Below are 12,412 nucleotides of genomic sequence, written 5' to 3'. Positions count from 1 at the left end.
TACCAGGCCCTTGAGAATTGGCCCTGCTTATTGTCTCCTGTCTGGCCACTCCACCTTTGAGCACTTTATTCTGGTCACACTGGTCTTCCTTCAGTTGCTCAATGAGGCCATGCTTGTCCCTGCTTTAGGCCTTTGCCCTCGCCTCTGCCTTGGACCCTCCCTCTTGAGGTCTCCACATGGCTGGCTTGTCTTGATGTTTGGGTGCCTTTGCTGCCCACCTGCTCGAAAGTAGCTTCCCTTCATTTCACCTTGCTTTGTGTTCTTCACCACACTTAATACTATCTGTCAAATTATTTAAATGGTTTATTTGATTATTATTTATTTGTTTATTATCTTCTCCTCTTCCTGGGATGTCAGCTCCATGAGGACAGAGGTTCAGTTTTCATCACTGTATCTTCATCCCCCTTCATAATTGGGGCTCTGGATTTATTTGCCTAATGAACCAAAGAAGGGACATTTCATCCCTTCCTAACTCCTGGTTATGGGTGAGAAGATTCAGCTTCCACGGCCTCTGGCACTTCTCTTTCCCACAGCTCTTGCCCACCTGGATTGTAACCATCCAGTGACCCATTTGTTTCCTTCACTAGGCCCTAAGCTCTGGTGGGTGGTACAATGTCACTTGCTTTTGTACTTGCAGAGGTGGCACAATGCCTGGGACAGCACTGACACCCAATAGTGGTAAAACTCATTAGGACCCCTGCCTCAGACACTTGCCAACTTGGGGAGTCAGAACTGAACTGTATTCTAGATAAGATCAGTCACTGACCACTTAATTCATCTTTGTATTGTCAGTGCCTTGCCTTGGAATACACTCAATCTGTGTATTTGAAAAAAAAAATTTATTAAAGTTTTTAGAAGGTTTATTTATTTATTTTGAGAGAGAGAAGAGAGAGCAAGGTAAGGGCAGAGAGAGAGAAAGAGAGAGAAAGCATCCCAAGCAGGCTCCACACCGCTGGCACAGAGCCTGACGTGGGGCTCGAACCCACAAACCGCAAGATCACAACCTGAGCTGAAATCAGGGTCAAATACTTAACTGACTGAGCCGCCCAGGCTCCCCTTGATCTGTGCCTTTTGAATGAATAAAGGAGAGGATGGGGAAAAAACAGGCTGGCTATGTGATTAGAGGGAGTTCAGAATGAACTTTGAAATTCAGCCACTATCTAAGTACTGGCCAGAGTGTATACTCAAGGGAAGAGTAAATTGCAGGTCTCACGTTCATTCTGCCTTCCTGTGTTTTTTCTTGGCCATACTGTCTTCATTTCGGTCTCCCTTTCCTCCTTCCTCCTTTCTGTTACTGAGTTTAGGTCTTTTCCAAACTGTAAACCCAAAGCTGCTGCTTTGGCTTCCCCGGCAACCGCACTCAGCAGTCATCACAACCTGCAGGGGACACCCAGGGGGAGAAACGACCTCTTGCCTAATTAAGCAACAGTCCTTCATTCTTTTTGATTTAAGCAAGAGATGGCATAAAACCATGGAAAAAGTCTGCAACTCGGAGGTAGACCAAATGGGTTTCAGAACTCTTAGATATGCAGGTGGCCAACAGACCCATGAAAAGATGCTGAAAATCAGTCGTCACCAGGGAAATGCAAATCAAAACCACAACAAGGTATCACTTTACACTTGTCATAATGGCTAAATAAAAAATGTACTAAATAACAAGTGTTGGCAAAAATGTGTACTATTACTGGGAATACAAATTGGTGCAGCCACTGTGGAAAACAGTAGAAGTTTCCTCAAACAAAAAATTGAAAACAGAATTACCATATGATCCAGTAATTCTACTACTGGGTATTTACTCTAAGAAAGAAAAAAACACTAATCCAAAAAGATATATGTTTATTGCAGCATTATGTACAGTAGCCAAATTATGTATGCAGTTCACGTGTCCATTGATAGATGAATGGATAAAGGAGATGTAGAGTGTGTGTGTGTGCATGTGCGTGTGCATGTGCATGTATACATATATAAAATGGAATATTACTCAGCCATAAAGAGAGTGAAAGCTTGCCATTTGCAACAACATGGATGGATCTAGAGAGAATAATGCTAAGTGAAATAAGTCCGAGAAAGACAAAAGTACCATATGATTTCCCTCATATGTGGAATTTAAGAAACAAATGAACGATGAAAAAAAAGAGACAAAAAACAGACTCTTAAATACAGAGAGCAAATTGGTAGTTACCAGAGGGGAGGTGGGTGTGCAGATGGGTGAAATAGATAAAGGGGATTAAGGATACACTTATCTTGATGAGCCCTGAGAAATGTATAGAATTTTGAATCATTTTATTGTACACCTGAAACTAATATAATGTTGTATGTTAATTGTACTTCAATTAAAAAAAACACCTGTCTTGTAATAAGTGAGTTATTTGGCACAGGAAATTTAAACTCCTAGAGCCTTGGTTTCCTCATCCACAGAATGGGGAAAATGCACACCTCTTTGCTTGGTTAATGGAGAGTAATTTAGATTCACAAAGGTCAAGCCGTGGTCTGGGGGTGCTGACCAAGAGGATCCTATCTTCCAAAGAGGGATGCATGTGTTTCAGTGGCTGTCAATTTATGAGTGGCCCCCGAGTTTGAGAAGATAAAGTCTCTTGGCTGTTTCCTGCCCTCTAGTCTGCTTGTGTAGTTTCGATTTATTTTAGTAATGAATTCAGTTGGCATTTTCCCTCTGGAACCCTGTTATTAAAACAAAGTTGACAGAGACCCTGCTCGCAGGTACAACAGCGTAGGAATGAAATGAACTCCTATGTACAATATGAGTCTCAATATTGGTTCAGCCTTGGCATGACACTTAGAATGAGTGAGAGCAGTGGGAATCTCATTAATCCTCACAATTTAGCACCAGCCTCCGGGAGAGGAGAAAACCATGTCTGATCGTACTGTCCTGTTAGCCTTGTAAATTCACAGGGGACGGCGGTAAAAGGAGCAAGAGTATTTATCCTAACTCTTTGGTCATTTGCTTGTGGATCTAAGACCAAAGACTAATTGAACTTACAGAAGTAAAATGGTGTTGTTGTGAGAAGGCTCAGGTAGGTGGAGAGAACTGTTATCGGTCAGCCCTTCACCTTTCATTTAATGAGCATCTGATATGTGCTAGCCACTGTTCTGGGCACTGTGAATGGAAAGGTTAAGAAGCCAGTCAAAATCCTTGCCCTCAAGGAGGTTACATTCTGGTAGGAAGAGGTGGACAACAACCAAATGAGCGAGTTAGCTAATAACTTCTGTAACGAAAATAAAACAGCATAATGTATGTAGGACTCCCATATGGGAGTGGTGGGGACTTTTAGGTTAATAGTCAGGAAACACTTCTCTGAAAATGTGACACAGGAGTGAAAAGTGGATTTTTGGATGGAGGCAGCTGCAGAGATGGAAGTTACCAGCATCTCGCTAAGGAACAGGATGAGGGGAAGCCTTGTGCCTGGAATGGGTTCAACATTAGGGAGAAAAAAAGACCCCTCAGTCTCCTCTAAATGCTAACATACAAGTACTTAACATTTCCACATTCTTAACTACTTACTAGTGACGTTTATTACTTACCAGCAATGTGACCTTGGACAGGTTATGCAGTCATTCTAATTTGACAGGTATAACCTGACAGTTGTAAAGACTCCACAGCTCCATAGCCTTCTTACAAGAAGTATACATGATACTAGCAATAAATGCTAGTAACTCTCGAGTGCTTATTATTTGCTGGGTACTATGGTAAGTGGTTCACATAGAATACCTCGTTTGATCTTGATAACTTTCTTAATAAAGTAAGAATCATTGTAATCCCTATTTTGCAGATGAAGAAACTGAGTGCAGAGAGAGTGAGTAACTTGCTCATCCAGAGTTGGGTAAAGCTCTCAACTTTACCCCCATATCTTAGAACAGTGCCCATCGGGTGCTTAGCCCAGTGTCTGAAAGTGGTGGCTCTCAGTGCTTCTAGATCTATCGTTACTACGAACATTTTCTTTCTTCCACTTTATCACAGCTTTGATTGATTTGAGAATCTGGGTTTTAGAATGTGACTTTCAGGAGTCAGGGATTTGCCATAGAGCCAGAGCTGGAAGCCAGACCTTCTGAGTCCTGATCCCTAGGTCTTTCCCCTATGGTGTGCCTCCCTGGAGTTTTTGCTTATTATAATTAGGCATATTTTGAAAGGAACCCTCAGAAATACACCCTGAATTTGCTTCAGTAGATCCAGCTGTTTGCAAAACAATAGGTTCAATTTCTTCCTTAATACTGCTTCTATTAACATTTAAAAGATGCCTCCATATTCATTGTTCCTATTTTAAGCTAAAAAATCATCAGAGCATTTCAGTATTCATCAACTGATGAAGCCCACTGGGTTTCTGAATTGACACCTCCTCTGCCACCTGTTACCCAGGCATGACTCTCTGTGCCTGTCTAGCTCCTCCTTGTGTACGTCCCAGGAAGTTCAGGTCTCTTTGAGACTTCACAGGTAGGAAACTTTTTTCCTGGTAAGTCTGTTTGGTTTTTTTGCATATGGTCATCAAATTCTCTCGGATTTCTACAATGGAAATTTAAATGGGAATTTTTTTTTAAAGTCCTCTTGTATAGGATTGTTGGATGCTATCCTATCTACCTCTGAGAGTGAAGGAGAGCACATCTGACCTCCCTTCCTTGCCAGGCAGTTGTAGTTATAAATGGAAGGAGGACGTGACAGAGGAAAAGTAAGGCAGCAAGGGTCTCTTTCCTCTTTATTATCCATGAGGCTAAAGCTTCTTCTGATCTTTCTCTGAGACTGGGGCTGATGTTATCCAATGTTATCTTTGGACTTGAGATGCCTACTCCATGTGTCTGCTTAGAAGTCTTAACAGGCAACTCAAATTTAACGTGATGAAGACAGAACTGCTGACCTTCATCCCCAGATTTGGTCATCTTTCAGACTTCCCCATATGTGTTAATAGCAACTCTGTCCTTTGAGGTGCTCGAGTAAAAATTTTGGACTCTTCTCCACCATTTTGCCCTCCCTTGTATGATCCTGTGTCCAGTTCATCAGCAACAACTGTTGGCCTTCATCTTCCAAATAGATTTGGAAGCTGACCATGTCTTTTGCCTTTGTAGTTGCAACTGTGGACCAAGCTACCATCCTTTTTCCTGATTTCCATGGTCTCTTAACTGGCCTGCTTTCACTCAAGCCCTTCTTCTTCATACTCAGTATGATAGCCACAGTGATCCTTTTAAATCTGCATTGGTGAATGCCCCACCTTTGCTCAAAACACTCCAGTGGGAGCGCTTGGGTGTCTTGGTTGAGTGTCCAACTTCGGTTCAGGTCATAATCTCATGGTTCATGAGTTGAAGCCCCATGTCAGGTCCTGGGCTGACAACTCAGAGCCTGGAGCCTGCTTTGGATTCTGTGTCTCCCTCTCTCTCTGCCCCTCCCCCCACTGTGCTCTGTCTCTGCCTGAAAAATAAATAAACATTTAAAAAATTAAAAAAGAAACCACTCCAATGGCTTTCTGTTTCTTAGAATGAAAATTAAATTCTTAAAATGGCCTATTAAGCCCTCTAGGATCCTGCTGCTCCCCTTATAATTCTAATCTCAGTTAATCTACCCCCTTATCCATTCTAGAATGTAAATTCTATGAGGGAGGAATATTTGTCTGATTTTTCAGTGCCAACAATGGTACCTGGCACATAGTAGGCACTTAAGCATATTTTTTTTATTTATTTAAAAAAATTTTTTTTCAATGTTTATTTTTGAGACAGAGAGAGACAGAGCATGAATGGGGGAGGGTCAGAGAGAGAGGGAGACACAGAATTAAATTGGAAGCAGGCTCCAGGCTCTGAGCTGTCAGCACAGAGTCCGATGCGGGGCTCAAACTCACGGACCGTGAGATCATGACCTCAGCCAAAGTCGGACGCTTAACCGACTGAGCCACCCAGGCGCCCCCTTAAGCATATTTTTTAAATGAATGCATGAATGACTGTTAAAAGAGATTACTGTAGTGCCAACTGTATTGTCAGGAATCATTTCATTAAAAAAAGAAAACCAATTCAAACTGAATGTGGTTTTATCACTTCTAATGTGATTGGAAATTCAATGTATTGCTTTTAGGGTAGCTCTGTGTAGGAACTCAAATGAACCCACTGGTCCTTGACTACCTTTGACCAATGTCTCTTTTTCTTCCTTATTAGCTTCATTCTCAGGCAAGCTTTCTTGGTCACTAAAAACTTTAGCATTATGTAATACTACCTTAACAATACCAATGGACACAAGTCCAGGAGACAATCTAATTAATTTAGGTCGATTCAGGTGCCTCTTTCTAAAGCAATCACTGTGATCTAGTGTGATAAAATGCTCCTATTGGCCAAATCGATTCATCTCACCACCCCTGGAGTAGAATGTGAGAGTAGGGGTTTCAGACCCACCAACAGTCCACAGACTGAGAAAGAGAGAGGGCTGCCCCTGTAAAGAGAAGTATAGATATCATTGTCAGGTTCATCCCATGTTACCACCAGATGTTTGCAAAACACGGTTCTGATCTTGTCACTATTGTGCCCTAGGATCCTTGGTGACTCCCTGTTGAAATAAATGCCAGAATCCTTGGTCTGGTATTCAAGACTCATTGTAATGTAGTCCTAGCCTGGTCCTCCAGTTGTATGTGTCACCATGCACTCCCATATTCCCTTTACCGCAGAACCCCTGGACCGTGTGCTATTCTTGGAATGCCATTTGTTCTTTTATTGGTCCAAATGTACACATACATGTACTTATATGTCTCCCAGCATTTGTTCATTTAGTGACCACTCTGTAGAATGCCTTTTGCCTTCTCTATGTATATAAAAGCCAACACATTCCTTTTTAAAATGTTTATTTTTGAGAGAGAGTGCACATGGACAAGTGAGTGGGGGAGGGGCAGGGAGAAAGGGAGACAGAATCTGAAGCAGGTTCTGCGCTGTCAATGCAAAGCCCAATGTGGGGCTTGAACCCACAAACTGAGATAATGACCTGAGCCAAAGTCAGATGCTCAACTGACTGAACCACCTAGGCACCCCAAAAGCCAACACATTAATGGCCCAAGTTAAGTATCATCTTTTCTAGGATGTCCTCATTTTTCTCCTTAACCCCCATACAGCTCAAAATGATTTATTCCCTCCATCTCTCTCCATAGTACTTTATTTATTCCTCTCTTAATAAAGTAGCATTTTTTATTTTTGGCCTTGGTTGAATGTTATATCTGTACATACCTATTTCCCCTCTTGGACTCTAAAATCTTTGAGGGCTTGGACATCTTTTCCCCTACATAGCCAACCTGTTATGATAGTATTGTGCACATAAGAAGTATCTGAGAACTGTTTGTAAAATGAGTGAATAACAAACTGAATTGAGTGAAACTTTCAGTTTGTCCTTTTTCCTTATCACTGTGATCTGTTTATTTTTGTAGCACATGTATTTGTAGAGCACGTTTGGATTTGTAAGTTGTTCTGAGGCTTTTCAACTTACTAATTTTTCGTAATGGTATTCTGAACTGAGTATTATCCCTATTTTAAGAAGAAAGAAGCTGAATCTCAGTCCAGGGTAACTTTTTGGTTGTGCAGTGGTAAGGGCAAGAATTGAATTCAGAACTTTAAAAAAAAATGGTATTAAGGTTTGTTTTTATTTTAGAGAGAGAGAAAGCATGCATGCCAGTGAGGGAGAGGAGCACGGGGGTGGGGGGGGGTGGGGAGAGAGAGAGAGAGAGAGAGAGAGAGAGAGAGAGAGAGAGAGAGAGAGAGATTGAGAGAGAGAGAGAGATTGAGAGAGAGAGAGAAATTCCAAGCCGGCTCCATGCTCAGTGCAGAGCCAGACGCGGGGCTCATAAACCATGAGATCATGACCTGAGTAGAAATCAGAAGAGTCCAACAGTTAACCGACTCAGCCCCCCAGGTGCCCCTGTTTATTTATTTTTAGTTGAAGTAGACACATTAGTTTCAGGTGTACAAAATAGTGATTCGACTGTTCTACGCATTATGAAATGCTAAACACGGGTGGAATTACCATGTGTCACCATACAAGGTTATTATGATATTATTGACTATATTCCCTGTGCTGTACTTTTCATTAATTCAGATATTTTGACTGTAATTAGTCATGAGTCTTTTGGCAACAAGTGGCAGCAACTAAAACCAGCTTAAGCACAAAAGGAAATTTATTGGTTAATTGGTGACCCCAAAGAACCATGCTTTTCGGTATTCATGATGTTGTGTAGTGTTATCCCTTAGTGACTCTGGGCTTGGATGTGTGACTTTTTTGGCTGATGGGACTTTAGCAAGCATGATGTAAACAGAAGCTTGATTAGTTGCTGGCAAATTGGGACTTGTCTTCTTGGAATGATCTCTCTTGGAGCACACCTGACATGCCCTAAGAAGCCCAGGCTGTAATGAAAGACTACGGGGAAGAAGAAGTGAGATGCTCGGTCAGCAATCACAGCTGAGGCTTCAGCTGCTACCCAGCACCAGCAACCACCATGAGTGAACACGGGGTGTGAGTCAGCATCCCGGCTGTAATTGCCCAGTCTAGCCTCCACATGACTGAAACCCTGAACGATGACAGAGAATAAAGTGGTTGTCATTTAAAACTGTTAAGTTTCAGGGCATTATGGTATTAGCAATAGGTATCAAAAAGATAAGGTGAGCATCTGATATATTCTTTTGTTTTTAATGTTTATTTATTTGTGTGTGTGAGAGACAGCGCAAGGAGGGGCAGAGAAAGGGAGAGGCAGAGAATCACAAGCAGGCTTCACCCTGTCAGCATGGAGCCCAACGTGGGGCTTGATCTCAAGGACTGTGAGATCATGACCTGAGCCGAAAGCAAGAGTCGGATGCTTAACTGACTGAGCCACCCATGTGCCCCCTGATACAATCTTTTTGAGTTCACCTGCTCAACCCTGAAACAATCATTGTGGACAGGGTGGTAGGGTCTTGTGCCTCCTACAAGGGCCACATGGAGCAGGGTGGAGAGATGCTCAAAAATACTCCCACGATTGGGAAATTGTGCAGAACAGACAATTGTAGCTACCAGAGCCTGTCCAAGCCTGGAAAAAGCCAGTTTAGCTTCTCAGTATGTCAGGCAAGAATCATAGTCCGTTAACAAGTTCAAGTGCAGCTGTTTCACTTTACAGTTAATGCAATTAAGGCCCAAAGAAGACCATTTCCAGGGTCAAGACCCACTGGTTGTCAGGCCACAATCACAGTATCCCGGCTCCTACTCTGGGTCTCCTTCTTTCAATCTGTTTTCTCAGCAGTGGTGGTTCTCAGGAGTGGGGTGGATGTGGGGTTTATGTGTGTGAGTGTGTGTGTCTTTCTGGGAGTCTGACCTTTGTAGGATGGAGGGGATGGGGGAATTGATGTAACCCTACCAAAGTTCTGTTTTCAGCATACTCCTCTGGGCAGATACCCATACTCACACATCAGTCAGCTCCCTGGATTTGGAGTCAAACCGCACTCAGCCCCAACCACACATGCTCTTCGGCCTTTGACACGATTGATTGTTAAACCAAGCAGCCCAGGACACATCTCTGAAGTGTTGTAAAATTTTGCTGGGGAGGAACACTTACAGACACCACTGGGGACCTCAGGCTTATGTAATGCCCCACTTGATGTAAATTTGTAGGTCTTTAGACAATTTAAGGGCAATTTTTGTGAAATTTCCCAGGACATTTTGTTTCCTCAGGCAAAAAATGGCTTTTGCTGCATGGACAACAGTTGAGCATCCAGTCCAGCGACAATCAACAGTGGCCTCTCACAGATCAGTAAATATGGGCAGGAAACCAGATTCTTCGTGTTCACTATATCCACTCATCACTCTTCCTTCTCATCACTACTAGAGATAGAGTTGTAGGGTGCTCATTCTGAGAGAGAATTTAGAGTTTAGTCAACTAACATTTTTAGAGATGAGGAAATAGAAGCCCAGAGAGTGCTAAGGGCTTGTACCAGTTGTCCAGTAATCTCATGGATTGACTTGGGATAAGAGTTCTCATTATTTGACTCCAAGGCAAACCTTGCCAGGGCCCTGAGATCTTTTGGTGCCTTCAGGGGCAGCTCTGATACAGGATAGGGAGGGATAGGGAGGAAGGCATGAAGAAGGAAGAGAGGGAGGGTGCCAAATGTCAATGGAAACTGATTTATAACAGGGGGACCTCAAGGAGTGAAGAGAATGATCTAAGATTTCATCAGTAGACGCTCTGGACCTTGTTGCCAGTCTTAAGCCACAAGCAGGATGCCTGGATCTAAAATCTTTAAGGTTTTTAAAAAATCGAAGTATAATTAACATACATTGTTACATTAATCTTTAGGAGGTTTCTATACTCACAAGTGCCTCTAGAAATTTAGCCGTGCTACGTTACATTTTCTCAGGTCCCTGACTCACCTGCCTAAGATTCAGAGAGGTTAAGCCGTTTACCCAAGATCGCACAACCAGAAGGAGCTAACTCTAAAGCCTATGCCCTTTGCATTACCTTGCACTGGCTTTAAGGGGGCTAGACATAATCTTTACTGTAAATGCAATTGAAAGTATTTGTTCCAAAGAAAAAACCCACAGGAATAATACAGGAGCTTATTTATATTTAAATCATGCCTAGTACAGATGGTTGAGGTTGTGGGCTCCAGGGTCAGATGGTCCAGGTAAAATCCAAGTTCTATCGCTTGCAGCTCTTTGACCCTAGGGAAACATTCAGTCCCTTCAAGGAATTCTTTTACCTCTTCTTCTTTTTTTTTAATGTTTATTATTTTTTTTTTGAGAGAGAGAGAGTGCAAGCAGGAGAGGGGCAGAGAGAGAGGGAGACACAGAATCCCAAGCAGGCTCCAGGCTCTGAGCCGTCAGCATGGAGCCTGATGCGGATCTTGAACCCACGAACCGTGAGATCATGACCTGAGCCAAAGTCAGATGTTTAACTGACTGAGCCACCCAGGTGCCCCTGGAATTCTTTTACTTCTTACCTTTACAATGGACGTAACTTAAACATTTACTTCATAGTGTTGTTATGAGGATAAAAGGGAGATAATGCTTGTGAATCGCTTAACACTGTGCCTGGCACTTAAGCACTTAGAAATGTTAGCTCTTACTTGGTTTTATCATGCACAGTATCAATTGGGGAATGGGATGATGCAGAAGGGGAAAATACAAAAGGGAAAAGACTACCTCTTCTTCATGTTTCAGTTGGCTTAGCTCACTGATTCCTTTGTGTGTCCCCAGAAAAACACCTATCCTCCCTGGTTGGTGAGATTAGATCAGCTCATTCCAAAGGTGAGAGACAAGTGAAATCCTTCAGGGGGAAGCCCAACTGGCTGCGCACAAAGATACATGTAACAGGAAAGTCTTTGTAGGATCATTTATAATAGAGAAGACCCAGGAATAACCTAAATGTGAGTTTATAAAGAACAGGTACATCTCAGTCAAAGCACGAGAGTATCTCCAGGTGCTTAGGGTAAAACATTGGAATTGTGTTTGATTCCATTTTTTTTCTCTCACTCCACATGTGAATACCATCAGTAAATCCTGTTGACTCTACTTTTAAAATATGTTCACAGTTTGACTTGTTCTCATTACCTGCACAGCTATCACCCTGTTCTCAAGCCACTGTTAGCTCTTTTGTAGATTTCTGCAATCACTTTTGACTTAGTCTTCTGCTTCCCCGCTTGCCTTTCTACCTGCAGTAGCATCCTTGCTGTTCTTTGAATCCTACCTTAGAGCCTTTCTACTGACTTTTCCTATTGTCTGGAAAACTCTTTTCCCCCGTATCCTCATAGCGCCCCCCATCATCTGCTCAAGCCTGCTTCTCACTAAGGCCTGTTCTATCTGCCATTTTTAATTATGTTCTACTTCACTCTGAATTTAGTAGTGCCAATCCCCTTTACCCTTTTTCCTAGAATTTATCACTTTTTCATGTACTGTATATTATTTACTTATTTTTTAAGTGTATTGTCTATTTCTTGACACTGAAATATAAGCTCTTTGAAGGCAGGATTTTGCCTTTTTTTTCTTTTGGTTTTGTGGTTTCCTATTACATCCTTAGCCCGTAGAATAGTTTTAAGCATATATTAAGTGCTTAATAAATATTTGTTGAAGAATGAATGAATTATTTACAATGAGTTAATATGGACTCTTGAAATCAATGAGAGGGAACTGTAGGAATTGACACAGAAAGATGTCCAAGGTATATTTTTAAATTAAGTCACATTGTAAAACTATTAAAATATATTTAAATATAAATGGAGTTATACACACATATGAATACACATGTATACACACATATGCCTATATGTATATAATTTCATTTATGTTTCATTTATGTTTAAAAAACAACCAAGCCATTTATTTGTATTTGCATACTTATGTATAGAAATGCATAAAATGTTGGCAAGGCCATATTCTAGACTGAAAAAAATAGTTATTTTTGGGGGGAAGAGTGAAGCAGACTTT

Source organism: Prionailurus viverrinus, chromosome A1 (genome assembly GCF_022837055.1).
Source record: "Prionailurus viverrinus isolate Anna chromosome A1, UM_Priviv_1.0, whole genome shotgun sequence".
In the NCBI taxonomy this organism is placed as follows: Eukaryota; Metazoa; Chordata; class Mammalia; order Carnivora; family Felidae; genus Prionailurus; species Prionailurus viverrinus.
Note: the sequence above shows the minus strand (reverse complement) of the source record.